This window comes from Callospermophilus lateralis, unplaced genomic scaffold (genome assembly GCF_048772815.1).
Source record: "Callospermophilus lateralis isolate mCalLat2 unplaced genomic scaffold, mCalLat2.hap1 Scaffold_1335, whole genome shotgun sequence".
Lineage (NCBI taxonomy): Eukaryota > Metazoa > Chordata > Mammalia > Rodentia > Sciuridae > Callospermophilus > Callospermophilus lateralis.
The window spans coordinates 375,985-391,650 of NW_027512500.1; positions in this window are offsets into that span (position 1 = coordinate 375,985).

The window sequence follows — 15,666 nt, forward strand, 5'->3', positions numbered from 1 at the left end:
TTAAATTGAATCCTAAGCAAAACCTCAGCTGGAGAAGAGTCCTCTAAAGCTGCATGTGAGAGGAAGACTAAATGATCAAAGTGCACTTGGGATATTGGTCATAAAAAAGAAAGAGGTTCAATATATTATATATCCAAATAGCATTGTAAGTCCTTAAAATAAATCTATTTATGTATAAAAATTATATATATGATAGGTAGGTAGGTTGACAGATGGAGAGAGAGAGAGAGAGAGAGAGAGAGAGAGAGAGAGAGAGATTGATTTTGTTTTGTTTTGTTTTTCACATATTCTATTGGTTCTGTTTTTCTGGAAAATTGTCCTAATACATTGTCCAAGATCATATAAGCTACAGTGGCAGTGGGCTTTTGACTAGGCAGTCTCTCTCTCTCTCTCTCTCTCTCTCTCTCTCACTCACACACACACACACACACACACACACACACACACACACACACTTCCTTTTTTATGACCAATATCCCAAGTGTATTTTGATCATCTAGCCTTCCTCTCATATGCAGCTTTAGAGGGCTCTCCTCCAGCTAAGGATGCTTAGGATGCAATTTAAGCAAAGAAGACTTTGTCCTTGAATGCAAATTCCTGCCCTCCATAAGGATGCATATTGATTGGAAGTGACTCATTCCAACAGCAACAGCGCAAGGCTTAAAAGCTGTCCATTGGTTCCTCCTCTGAGATCTCCACTTCCCCTAGAGTTTTCCTTAAATTATGTAAGTTTATCCATATTTCATTAATAAATTCCCTTTATTAGTTAAGTTTTATCAAAATATTTCTTCTATTCTTCTTGGGTTGTTGCAACCAGGGAGCCATAAATGACACAGGAATATATTAAGACTATTCTGCATGATAAAGGATTCCCTACAGAGCATGACTCTGGTGGCTTTATAAATTGTATCATGGATATATAATATATTGAACCACTTCTCTAGTATAAGCCATTCATGTTATTTTTACTTTTTCCTTCTTTGTGCACACACACTTCTCCCCAGATGTTGCCAATGAAAACATACAAATGATAAATGAAGAGGGTCAAATTAACCCACAATTTCTCTCTTGGCTTTATATGCTCATGCAGGGTCACCTGTGCTTGGAAATCAGCCTCTCTCCTAAACCCTGGTGGCCACAAGGGTAACCCTTGAATGCTCACCAAGCATGGATTCTGCTCCAGGCACAAGCAGCCTCCTGAGTGTTCCCCTGCCATGCTCTGCTCTGGCTCCACCATGTGGAAATCTCTTCTCAGCATTACAAGTCCATGGCCCATCATCCCCCCAGTGGGCAAATCCTCCTCTCAGCCTCTCAGAACACCATTGTGCATCACAAGTGTGTTCAGTCCTTATGCTCTCAAAGCCATCAATTGGTGAACAATTTGCCAGATCAATCGCGGTGTCCATGCTGTAGATGCTACACAGATCCAGAAACAGAAAAGTCCTACTTGTAATGCATGGTCCCAGAGTCTCCTAAAGTTCACTGTGAACAAGTTCAAGAAAGTTTTGTGGGGGTTTTTTTGCTACATTTTTTTTGTTGTTTTTTTTTGTGTGTGCCAATGACTCATTTATTCTTAGGCTAAGTGGACAGAGAAGGGAAGGTGTCCAGGGCAAGTCACTTTAGAACTACAGGGGAAAGAGATGTGTGTACTGGAGAAGCATATTGATATTATGCATATAATTTTATATTTAGGAACCAATATGAAGCCACAATTATCTTCTTAAACCATATCATGAAGAAGAAAGCTGAAAATACAGAGATTTCTTGGTTGTTGTTTAAACAGAAGGTATACTGATTTCTCCCTGGAGGCATATTCTGAGCAGCAAGGAGCAAGGAATCTCCAGCAGGAGCTTGGTGAAAACATGGCCTTGCACCCTCTCTGCACTCAGTTCAACCCCAGCCAGGGAAACACCAGCCCACACAAGCCACACCATGCCACCAGCTCCTTCAACCCTTCCTCAAAATGAAGAGTCTCTATTTGTATCAACACATTTTTTAAAATTCCATAACATCAGGCCTGCAAATCCAGGAAAGAGCTAAATTTTCAAATTTGTCTTATTGTATCACAAAAGCACTTACACATTTTAAATTTCCAGAGTACAAAGACATCTGTACACAATAAGAGAAAGTCTGCATCTGCTCCCCAGAACACCTTATTGATATCTCATTATATATTCTACAAAGTAAAACTTTTATCTTTTTCCCCTCTTCCAACTCATAAGTACATTGCACATATATTTGCATCTTTGATTTTTTACTTAATATCTTGAAGATTTTTCCAAACCAGTACATATTCTTTTTTTAGTGGCTATACATCTTTTCATTAAATCAAAGTTGCATATTAACTTTGTCATTTTTAATGATTCCAAATCTTGTACTAATATGCAAATCTATCTGTAAGATACATGAGTACTGGGCTCCAAGGTATATTTTTATGTGACTGTGATACAATATATTTATATGTGATTGTGATACAATCTTAGCACAATCTCTATGCCAATCACATTAGTAACATACCAATCACATTGATAAAAGTGTACCTATTTTTCAGTTAGTTCACCAGACTGTTTCAATTTCTATTTCTTTTACCAAACTGTCTAGACTATAAATATACAATATCATTTTAATTTTAACTTGTATCTCTCTTATTATGAATGTAGTTGACCCTCTTTTCCTACTTTAAGTACTATTTGCATTTCATTTTCTGTGATTGATCCATTTGGACACTTCTTAAAAAATTGGATAGTAAGAAAATTTTCTTTTCTTTTGGGGATCAAACCCAAGGTCTGATGCATGCTAAGCAAGTATCTATCACTCTTCACATATTAAGGATATAAATTATTTGTGATATAGATTGGAAATAGTATTTTCTGGTTTGCCATTTGCCTTTGGACTTGGCTTACAGTATTTGTACTACAATTGAGGTTTTATCTTGCTTCGGTTTTGCTTGCTTGTTCTACCTGTACCTATTTTTTTGAGGACTAGCCTCCCACCAGGTCCTCTCTCTGTAGACATTGGTGTGTGACTTTCCTACCTCCCAGTGAGTCATTTGCTATTTTATCATCCACTTTCCCAGTACGTACTGTAAATTGCGGTGACAGGTGTTTCCAAGGTTCATGGAACATAAAGGTTCTGTTTCAATTTTTTGTTCTCTTCGTTTCTGCACAGATTTCAAGAAGGCAAGGGAGAAGAGGCTCTCTCCCCTCACCTGAAAGGCCTTTTTGGCTAATGGAAATGATGCTTAACCCAAGATCTGTTCAACAAATACAAAGAAATGCTACATTTGTTTTCTGCAGGTCTTCTTTACTAAGTTCTTCCATTCTCTGAGGAAACTACATCAACTCTGGAATAATTTCCTTCATGAGAAATTGCTTTTAAACTCAGCTGTAATATCTAAAGCTCTTAAGGAAGCTTATATTGGAAACGTTAGCACATGTTAGTAAAAAAAAAAATAATTTCCTCAAAGGAAAGTGGTCTTGATCATGTTACGTTCTTTTACAGCTGGACATGAGAAAATGGTCTATGCTCCCAAATGGGAATAGAATAATTGGGATATTAAGTTGCATGTACATTATAAAATTGCCTCCTATAATGACTGAAAAAAAAAGATTTTGTATTAAAGTTTAGAAATCTTGCTTATCATTTTCTTTTGGGATGCAAATAGTTCATTCCAAGGAAACTCTGTCTATCTTGTATTAAGTCTCATGCAAGGAAACTTACAGGAATGTCTGATGAGCTTCATTGGACAGAATATAAAAATTAAAACTAAGCTCCATAAACTACAAAATTAGCTGCAATAATCACTAATATGTGGCCTCGTTGTTGCTTCTTAGACAAACTGCCTTCAGTTGTAAAATTAATACCACACATCAAAACTGGCTTTTTTCCAGGTATACTTCTCAGTTCAATTAATAGAATCTTATCAGTCCTATTTAAAATTGTTTTGAAGATGACAACAAGGACATTTTTGAGGATGGATAGAATATTTTACAACACTTCCCAAGTACTACAAATAAGTAATTTGCTTTGCTTACAGGTGTGTACACTGAGACAGAATGATTCACTGGCCTAAGCATCAAATGGGGAATCCATTAAGAGGTTTGAGCCAGGGAAATTTGGAGCCTATTACTTACATAAACCAACTCACCTTTCCCTAATAGAGTTACATCACTTAACAAACTGTAAGGTTTGTTCGCCATTTAGCATTGATGGGCGTTTCAAGGGTGATTCTTTTCAGCCTGTGTAGGAGCCCTGGAGGATACTGCCTGCACCCGTAGGGAGAATAACAGACTGAATCCTGCCACACTACAGATGTACTTGAGCATTTAATCCTCAATACTTCTCCCAGTTCATCAGGGTCTCCTACCTATTTTTAGGTGAGAGGTCTTGTGACCAAAATGGAGGAGTATGATAAATAAAGGTAAGAGTGCGATGAGGATGGGTTTCAAAGTGACACTTCCCAGTCTGAACTGTGCAGGGCTTGTTGTTGGGTACCACTTGACCCTAACCTCTACTGTTCTGGGAGAGCTTAAAGGTCAAGGCTAAGGAAGGATGCTTTTCCTGTGAGTTTAAAGACTGTTTGATGGTTGCTAACTGTAACTGTGTCTAAGCTCTGAATTGGTACATTTGGAGCTGGAATTGAATTGGAACAGAAACCCAAGCCGCTCTGTATAAGCATCAAAACTGAAGTGGTGGTTTAAGAAGAGTAAATGGCAGTGCCTTGACCTAATGACCTGGATCACAGGACAAAACAGACACACACCTTTCTCTTTCTCTTTTCCTCTTATTTTTGTGGAAGACCACAGTCTAGTCCCATGAGCTAAATGGTATCAAATTAAATGTCTGAATTTCATTTATTTTAAGTCAGTTTCTGGCAGGTCTTGTAATAACGGTCATAATCTTATTTTAGGGATTGAATTTGATGAGATTTTAGAAAGACTGTTTTCCCATCTAGTGTAATTCTTTCTCCCAACAATGACAAAGCTTCCAGAGTATAGGAAGGTAATAAGAAAGGCAGAGGCTTCCCCAGAAGCAGCCTGATAAGAATGCAGACAGGCAGCAGCCTCCAATAATTGTCCTCGTGGTCAGGACCTCATCAAAGCTTGTAACAGCGAGCCACTAAAGGTTTACAAATAACGGTGATGGTCAGAGCCAGGGCTGTCAGCTCTGTGGGAAGAAAGGGCAGCCAAATCTGGAAAGACACCTTGCTCTGGACAGGACAGTGCGTGGAGAAGACAAGAGAGAGTGAGAGGGACGGAGTTTCCTACAGAACATGGTCATGCACACTGCGCAGGAGCCACCACAGTATCACGGAGGGCCATGAAGGGCTGTGAGCTCCCTAGAGTGCGGAGGCCGCAACCAGGATGTGCAGCCTGTGCAGGCAGCGCACACCACTGCGCTCCCCAGAGGACCAAGCGAGCATGGGAAGGTCACCTCAAGTTCTGAAGCAACCAAACAGGCGGAAACCCAACCACCTAATGGACCCTGTGATCCCTCCTCAAGCTTCAAGAGCAGGACCTTACTCATAAGATCAGAATCCATATATACACTTACATATTATATGTGTGTGTGTGTGCTCTAATGTAACTACCATTCTGCATCTATATTACATACGTATACACACACACACATAAATACACACACATATCTTGTTCTAGCCTCAGAAAAATAGAGCTAACTATTAATATTCCCTCATAAATTAAGAGTTTAAGGAGTCTGTTAATGTAGTTATTAAAACATATGTGAGATTTATTCAGGAAAAATAAGTCTAATATGTTGTTTTTGTTTTTTTTCAAATTGCTCTTAGGTTTTATTCTGTTAAATGCCTCCTTGGGTTTGTCTATTCATATTCTTCTCAAATCTTCCTAAAGTCTATTATGCTATTCTATTACTATATAGACTTAAAAGCAATAAATATAATCATGATTACATTAGTAACATAAGATAAAGTTTTAAAATAAAATAATGAAATAACTTGACATTTTAAATATACTTATCCCCTTCATCTGCTTGGGAATAGACACTTTAAAATATAAAAATAGAAATAAATTTCTAAAAAAACCCCAAGAGTTTCTTCCAAAGGGACAGTGATTATTACTTAAGGGTTCAGTGCCTGAGCTGCATATTAGACATAAGTGGAGAGATCTTATCTCATGTCTAACTATCTCTAAGGATGTATTAATAATGTACATTTATATATCACAATATATTTTCAAACATTACCAAATATCCTACAAACTTTGATCATCAGAGCAATCCCATTATGCAGATAAGAAAAACATTACTCTCTCCAATTTTGCATGAAGAAATAAAGGGCAGAAAGATTAAAAAATTTGCTAAAGTTTACAGAGCAAGTCTGCAAAGAACAGGTATACCAATTAATGTCTCCTAAGCACCTGCTTTCTAAATGTGATCATTCTATCATTAGTAACAAATCCTGTGTTCCAAAACTAGCATATTCATGTTTAATACATTCATTTCCCTTGTGAAGATAATTTATATTCATCTAACATTTTACTTGCACATTTCACATATATTTGTGAAGAAAGCATTATTTCTACTTCATAGTTAGAAAAAAATAGGTTCAGAGTAATTGAGTGTTTTGCCAATATCTTGTAAGTAGAGTATATAGCATAGTATTCCCTGATTTTTTGGGGGGAAGGTAGAACAAAAGAAAGACAGACACCATCTAGGCATAATAAGTAATTACTAAATTAAGCTATTGTTGGTGAAGTGAATAATACATTCTTCATACCCTCCAGTTCTATAATCTTTAGTGTTTATTTCTTAAACTTGTTACCTCATGATCTGACAGTTGATGCTGCGTTTTCAAGCATCATGACTATATCTGAAGTCAGGAAATGGAGAAGAGGATTGGTAAAGGAAGACAGCAGGAGAGTCAAGATCAGAGCTTTTTCCCTTTAGTTAGGGAGAAATAGACATTTCCCAGAAACTTCCCTAAGGCCTCTTCTTACATCTACTTGACCAGAAAATTATCTAAAGACGTCCTCCTAGTACTAGCAGGGATATGTGAAAGGTGAGTGTCTTTGTCCTTCTGTGCTGCTGTGACAGAATACCTGAGACTAGGAAATTTATAAAGAACAGAATTTATTTTCTCATGGTCATGGAGGTTGGGAAGTACAAGACCCAGGCATGTGATGAGCTAGCAGGCTCTGCCCCAGATGGCGCCATGGATGCTGTGTCTTCCAGAGAAGAGAAACGTTGTTCCTCACAGGACAAAAGTAGAAGGAAAAAGGCATGAGCTTCATCACTAAGTCTTTGTATGAGGGCATTAATCCGTGGGAACTAGACTCCTCCCATTATGCCCATCTCCCAACTATGCTGCAAGTGGGGATTAGTTCTCCAACACACAAATTTAGAGAAACATTCAGACTACAGCAGTGAAAACATGTTCCCAGTTTTACAATGGCAAATAAACAAGAAAGACTGAGGCCAGGAATGGTATCCAGATTTGGAACTCATTCTCATTCTTCCTTTGTTGTTGTTTGTTTGTTTGTGTTTGTTTTTTGACAAAGTCTTGCTAAATTGCCAAGGCTGGCCTCTTACTCATGATCCTCCTGCTTCAGCCTCCTAATCAGCTAGGATTATAGGAATGCACCAGTGCATCTGACTCATTCTTTTTCTTGTTCCTGCTATTTCCCTTACATTTTATTTTATTTTTTTTCTGAATTTACAAATATTTATTTCTTGCACATACACTTAAAGCACAATTTAAATACAACTCAAATATGTCTTGTGCTGCTTTGGATTACCAGTCAGTGAGTAAGGGTTCAAGAGGAACCAGTTTATGTGAGAGGTGATCCCTGGAAATACTCTCAGATAAAGGGGAAGTCAGGGAAGGGAAGGCATTAATAAAGGGTGTTTTGGAGGCTGGGGTTGTAGCCCAGTGGAAAAGTGCTTGCCTAACCTGTGAGGCACTGAGTTTGATTCTCAGCACCACATATAAATAAATAAAATAAAGGTTCATTGACAACTAAATTTTTTTTAAATAAAATGAAGAAAACAGTGCCTCACACGTACTTCTGCATTACTAAAACATGATCCCATGGGAGAACTCTGGGTTCCACTGTAGAACATGCACCCCAAAGTCATCCTATCCAGGGGACTAAAGTTCTGGTATTTATACACCCTCTCTTGCTGATCGAAGAACGAGAGGTTAGTTTTATCCATTCCCTGCACTTCTAATCTGTCATCCTGGGAAAAAAGACCACCTGGGTCCAAAGGAAGTCCTCAGGCAAGGAAGTAGGGGGTTTGGCAGCTGGAGGTCCGAGTGGTATTCCCCAAGTAGTAAGAATGAGGAAGGACTGGGGCTGTGGCTCAATGGTAGAGCGCTTGCCTAGCATGTGTGAGGCACTGGATTCGATCCTCAGCACGCATGTAAATAAATAAATGAAATAAAAGTCCAAGTTCTAAGAATGAGAGTGGCCAGCAAGACTCTGACAGCATTTACCACATCTCGCTTCTGACAACTTTAAAATAGCTTAGCAGCTTCTTTTCTCCTGTGTCCTCCAGAATTTATGCGATGCCCATGTCGTCCCATAACACAGAAGGGCCTGGCCTCTGGATTCGTTGGCAAGTCCCTGGAAAGCAGGAAAGGGCTGACTTCTTTACTTCCCAACACTAGCAGGGAAAGAGGAGAGTGCAGTGAGTGCTAAATAACACATGGCTTCCAGATGCCCTGTTCTTTCTAGAACCTTCCTTAAAACAGTGAGAAAATTAAGAACACTGGGCGGTGGGAGTGTCTCAGATTCTTAGGTTTCTGGTTCTTATTTTCTTTTCAAATGTAAAGAGAAGGAATCTGCACCGATTTATGGAATTGGAAATGTAACATTCTAAATAAATGTATGTCAAATGGTGATATGGACTAAAATAAGGGGGTGCAGAGTGTGCATAGCTGTTTACTTGTTTTGGCTTTTTCTTTTGCGGTGCTGGTCTTAGAACCTAAGGCTCTGCACTCTCAAGGCTAGCACTCTACCCCTGAGTTACCCCAGCCCCGTGTAGCTTTTTTGGGGGTACCAGGGAGTGAACCCAGGGGTGCTTAACGGTTGAGCCACATCCTCCCAAGCCAGTGGGATTACAGGTATGCACCACTGTGCCCAGTTGAATAGCTATTTTAGATGAGGGGTATAGGAAGTCTCTCTGCTAAATGGACATTATATATATATATTCCTTTTAAAATAGTTTTTTTTAAATTTAAAGATATTTTTAAATAATGTTTTTAGTTGTAGATGGGCACAATACCTTTATTTGATTTATTTATAAGTGGTGCTGAGGATCGAAACCAGTGCCTCACACATGCGAGGCAAGTGCTATACCACTAAGCTATAACCCCACCCCTAAAATAGTTTATTTTTATTAACATGTATTAATTGTACATATTAATAGGGTTCATGATATTTTTTTTTTGGCAGGACTAGTGATTGAACTTAGGGGTGCTCTACCATTGAACTACATCCCCAGCCCTTTTTATTTTTTATTTTGAGATACGGTGTCACTTAGTTGCTGAGCCTGGGATAGTAGAGGATAGGAAAGGTAGCAGAATACAACAGTTACTATTATGGTATTATGTAAAAATGTGGATGTGTAACCGATGTGATTCTGCAATCTTTGTAATGTTTTGAATAACCAATAAAAAAAAATTGAAACATCGCACTGAAATCCCAGCACCTCAGGAGGTAGAGGCAGGAGGATTGCAAAATGAAGGCCAGGCTCAGCAACTAAGCCAGGTTCCCTTACATTTTATGTGAGTTATCTCCATCCCAGACACATCTTAGTTCTTGGTTAAGAATTTTAATTCTCCACACTGTTTTGTACCTCACTGACTAAAACTAATCTCTATTTGACAGACTCCAGAATTCCCTGACACTTGAGACTCTACCTGAACCACCTAGGGAAACAGATCCTCATGTTTCTTCATAGATGCTTCAGAGAGCATAAGAGATACCCTTAAAAATTACATCCTGATAGCACACAATATGGACCCTTAATGGAGATGTCTAATGAGACCGTGAACAGGACACCATTGAACTTCTTCAGGAATCCATACTCAGCCAACATCCATTCAAGCTAATGTGGACCTAGTGCAACTGGTACCAGCATCACTTGGGTGCCAGAGAACAAAGCTCACAATTCTGCAGTCCACAAGCTGTCCTCACACTCCAATTAGAAAAGGCTAGTCAATGATGTCTTCCCATCTGGGTATTCCCTTTCCTCCAAGCTGAACTCATTCTCAGAGTTCGTTTCTCCAGTCATGTTTGGAGTACACTATAAATATCTCTGCATCACCCCACCACAGACCAGTGACCTGCATAAGAGAGACAGAGAGAAGAACTATGACAGACTGTATAAAATGAGACATTTCCAGAACAATAATCACTGGAGATTTGCCAAAGTTCTTAGAAGTCAAGTAGACCTCCTTGATTTCATTACTCAATTAGTAATTATTTAGTGCCTTTGATCTGGTGGGCACTGATTCATAATTGAATTGTATCTAATCCCTACACTTGAAAAGGTTCATCTGATAGATGAGGTATATACTTACATAAAAATACTTACTCGATCCTCACCATGACCTAACCCTGAGATTGAGAAGGAGATAATTGGTAGACTCAGAGAGAGCTGGTAATATGGAACCTTGGGACCCCCCCTTGCCAGTGGAAGCAGCCTGCTCTCCTAAGTCCTCCAATCTCTGCCTTCTCCTCCCTGGAAGATGCTGCAGTCATCTCCCTCTGGGAAGCTGTCTTGCAAGTGGATACTTATTCTTCTCAAGAGTTACCCCCTTCCACCTCATTTTCCCTTCGATCTATAACAAGGATTAGATATCAGTGTACTTCAGGGTGAAAAGTTCAAGGGCTTATCTGGGAATAAATAACTCATCCAGCAAAAGAACTGCAAGATTGTCTCAATTTATATTAACTTATTTTGTTAATTAGTGTTAGCATGAACCCACAAAACATGCGTTGAAATAAATTCTAAGGGAATTAGACTTAGGAGAACAGAAAATTTATTGATCAAATTTACTGGTATGTGCACATTTATCAGAGTTTCTGAATTTAATGTGTTGGTCCATGTATCTGTTTGTGACAGTTCCCTTGACTGGTTGACTAAATCCTGGACTTATCAGTGAGTTAAAATTAATGAGGCTGAGATGCCAGATTATTCCTGGCATAATACAGATAGAGGAGGGAGGGATCTAGGGGTTTAGGGAGATAGGAATGAAGGAGTGGATATAACATGCTAAATCACACACAAGAGAGAGAGAGGGAGAGAGAGAGAGAGAGAGAGAGAGAGAGAGAGAGAGAGAGAGAGTTTGTAGAGGATCCCAAGGACACTCTCTCCGTTAATAAACTGAAAAATGTGTTAGTGAATGAACATGAGCATCTCGACAAAACTCTCTGCTCTGCCCTCTGTAGGCCAAGTGTTACAATATGAACTAGGTTAAGAGCAATTCTATCAGTGAGATAACTCCTTGAATAGCACTGAAGAAGTTCTTATTCAAGGTCGAGTATACCAGAGACAAAATAATATTTACCACATTTCAACATGTAAGGATCAGTGATGGCAGCCAACTAATCAGAGGGCCCTAGAAACGATGTAGATGAAGAGCCTACTAAAGTGTTAATCTACAGAACCCAGTGACCCTCAACATGAATGACCAACTATTTACTGAATAACAACATGGCTTGATACACAAGGGGCAGCAGTGAGAACAAAGACTCCACATCGTGTTGAAAAAGTACTAGAATTTTGAGGTCAAAAGACCTGAGTTTCAATTTCAGTTCTGCCACCTGCTGGTGACATGCTCTTGGACAAATCACTTAGCTTCTCATGCCTGAGACTTTTGACTTGAAAATTGAGAATTTAACCCAATCCTACCTAGATCTATATTTCTGCTTCATGTGTCTCTGTAAGAAATGAAGTGCTTCTTAGTCCTGTATGTTAAACATTTTTAGTTGCTCTTTCTTAAAAGGCACCTGATCTTTTAATATTTGTTTGTTTGTAAGCCAGTCACTAGCAACCCTCTTTGTCTCTCCAGCCCAGTGATTGATAGGCATATTTGGGACAACATGTACATTTTCTCGCTGTCTTTATCTCAGGTGGGTAGGTAGCTGGGTGTTCTTTCTCATAAATCTCATTGTGACCCTTGCAATCTTTCTTGGCTAACTTTTTCTGAGCACAAAATTGGCTTTGGGCACGATTCAGGGACATGATGATGGTCCCTCCTCAATGAGCCCTTCTCCTTCTCATTTCCCCTTGAAACTGCAGCGACCTGTGTTTTCTCTGGCTAGAATTTCCATTTGGTGTCTGGATTTTTGTTCCTAACACTCTAACAGCATGTTCTACCAGCGTTGCACAGGTTGGTATTATAATAATTTACAATTTTACCCTCCTTTCAAATGATGTATGGAGGATTTCCTGAATAAACAGTGACTGTAATTGCTGAGGATATTGAGCTTTATCAGCCAATTACTGAGCACAGATGATTGCTTTCAAGTATTCCTCGCAGCATACTTGAAATAAAAAGCAACTGGCCCAGTTATGTCAGTGAATTTCATTGCTTCCACCCATGGGCTTGAGGGGGAGAGAAAAAAAAAAAAAAAAACCCTTTGCACCAGAGAAGATAAATCAGCCACACAGCCTTTGCTTTCCAATTCCTATTCCCCATCACCAGCGTTTTTTACAGAACCTCCAGGGCTGGCATGTTCTGCTCTTTTATAATCCATTTCTTTAATGGCAATGTCAGGCAAAGGTCTTAGTAAGGAAGTCTTTCGCTTGTGCTCTTTTAAAGGGCAAAAACAACAAAATAGTTTTCAGAGAAAGAAGAAAATAAGCAACCCGTCTCTATCATTTCTCTGTTCTCAGTGTTCTTTCGTCTTTTGATTGCTATGGTCAGAATAATTTGGAGGTTTCTTCCCCCTTTACTAATAGTGTTTGACAAGTGAGTAACTCCCCTCGTGTTTGCCATGGGGCTTAATCATTTATCTGTAGTCTAGCTGGAACACCTTAAACATGGTGACTGAAATCAGTAGATGTCATACTTTATTACCAGAGAGACAGGCATCACGCTCAGTCAGTTTATCATCTGATCTTAGAACATCCTGGAAAATATGAAACTAGAGGACACAGGACCAGGGGAAGGTGAGGAGTAGACACTGAACAGGGAGTCTACCCAAAATCTTATCTTCTAAGCCACCTATGGTAAGCCAACATTCCTTTATTCGAAATTCAGATACCTACCAGGGGAGCTAAAATTCACAGGAAGTGCAATGAGAGGGGTCTGATGTATTCACCAGGAACTGTCTAAGATGACTGTGGTCTTGGAAGGAAGGCTTTGGGAGGCACTGGCGTGGAGGTGAAGGCCTCAACATGTATGTTATAGCAACTGAGTGTTAGTGAACTGCCTTCAGAAAGAGTATGAACTACAAGGCAGCAGGCCCCAATTCTGATGGATAGCTGGCTTCATGAAGTACTAAGGAATATAATTTTAAAGAGGGCCAGGTTATAACCCTATCAGCACTTTGGGTCTTACCTGAGTTATCAAGACATCTATAGCCTTATGTGAGTTTTCATTGATTTAAGGAAATTCTACATTTTTACCAAAAGGATCAATAACAACTGTTCAATTTTGAAAGAACAGTTTAAAGGAAAGTAAGAAATAACCATCTGACGTGAAAGCCTTTTAATCTCATGAATGTGTATGCATAAATACACATTTGTCCATCCTACTACTGGACAGACCTCCCACATTCCCTTTGAAGTCAAGCTCCTTGAAAAAGCTGCCTAAGGGGGGATAGTAGAGGATAGGAAAGGCAGCAGAATACAACAGACACCAGAATGGCAATATGTAAATCAATGGTTGTGCAACTGAAGTGATTCTGCAATCTGTATATGGGGTAAAAATGGGAGCGCATATCCCACTTGAATCAAAGTGTGAAATATGATATATCAAGAACTATGTAATGTTTTGAACAACCTACAATAAAAATTAATTAATTAAAAAAAAAGAAAAAGCTGCCTATACCAGCTGTTTCTACATCTTCTCTTTCTATTTAGACCTCAGCCAGCACATTTAAGTGTCTTCCATCCCATTATCTTTTGAAATTCTTCTGGAAAACAGTGACCAAATGTCTCCTAATTGCCTCATGCAAAGGCTGTATTTCCTGATCCTGTTATAGCCCCCTTAGCAATTGCTTAAGGTCTATTATATAATTAAATAATACACAAAAGTCCATATAAACTAAAGCAATGTTTATAGACTTATTCAAGAATCCACTACTGTCAATCAAGTAAACCTTGCCCTGAGGTGGACAACTGGATCTACCTTGTTTATATCAAGACAGAGTCTTCACCTCAACTTCATGCTGTCAACATCAGTAACCAACAGCTCACCTTACATACAACTGGGAGAACCATTCTTCCTACCAAAAAGAAAAGAGTCAACTCCAAAGCTGGCATTATAAATTCAAATAGCATTTACATCTCCCTCTGCATATACAAATATCACTATCCTAAGACCAATCTGCTTTTCAAACTGCTTACACAGTTTTACTCTAAAATATATTGTGCTTTATGGAATTGCCCAATAAATCTCTTAAGGATAGTAATATGCACAATACATATATTTGTTTCTTAACAATGCTGAGAGTATATCCATTCCTGGCTTCCTCCACAGTATAGGCTCAAAGCTCAGCACATTTTATCTTATACACAATACATTCTTCGTGCATCTCTGCAGCCCTTTTTATAACCACCATTTGTGTTTTATCTCTGCCTCTTCACCCAATGAGCCACTTTCTTTAGATTTTTCACTGCAGACATTTCCCAGGAGTCAGCCCATACCTGGCTGAAGCCCAAAAACTCCCTCCCAACTTTTTTTTTTTAAATTTCATCTTCTCTTACAGAGCTTAAGGAATCTCTTGTAAATTAGGTGCTCTTAAAATTTCCTTCACCCATGGCTTTCACATTTACCTCTGTGGAAAATTCCCTCCATGCCTACTGTTCGTTGTTCTGTTTTGATTCCCTTCCTCTCTCTTCCTCATCCCTCTTTGTAACCCTTACTGTTGCACAATGGACAGCCATTCTCTGGCCCTCAAGACATTTGCTTTCAGTTATAGAATCAAAATTAACATTTTTCATATAGTGAAGGCAGAATGTACCCATTATAAAATAGAGAAAATGTAGGGCAAAAGTATAAATTGAAACAAATATAGTTTTTTTTTTTGCCCAAGAATGATTCCTATAAATATGGAATCTGATTTAGAACTATATCATCTTTCTTAGACACACAGCATTACCCAGCTTTCATGTGGCAATATATCATGAGGTCACTGAATATCCATGGAGCCTCCCACATTTCCCAGCCTCCTTGCAGCTCTGTGGAGCACTGTGATAGCATAATTCTGTGTCTCTTGTAGGCTAAAGCATCAGATGCAGTGCATGACCCTCTAGCTTTCTCATCTGCAGATAGAAAAGATCCCATCAGCTCATCCACTTGGCTCTTTGAGTAATTATGTGAAGCACAATGACCCCACTTCATTCCTTCTCCTTGACAGTCATTGTCAATGAACCTGGAGCCCAGTAAGACATTCAGCTGGGATATAAACTTTGGAGACATATCAGAACATAGATGGTATCTTGATCCAGAAG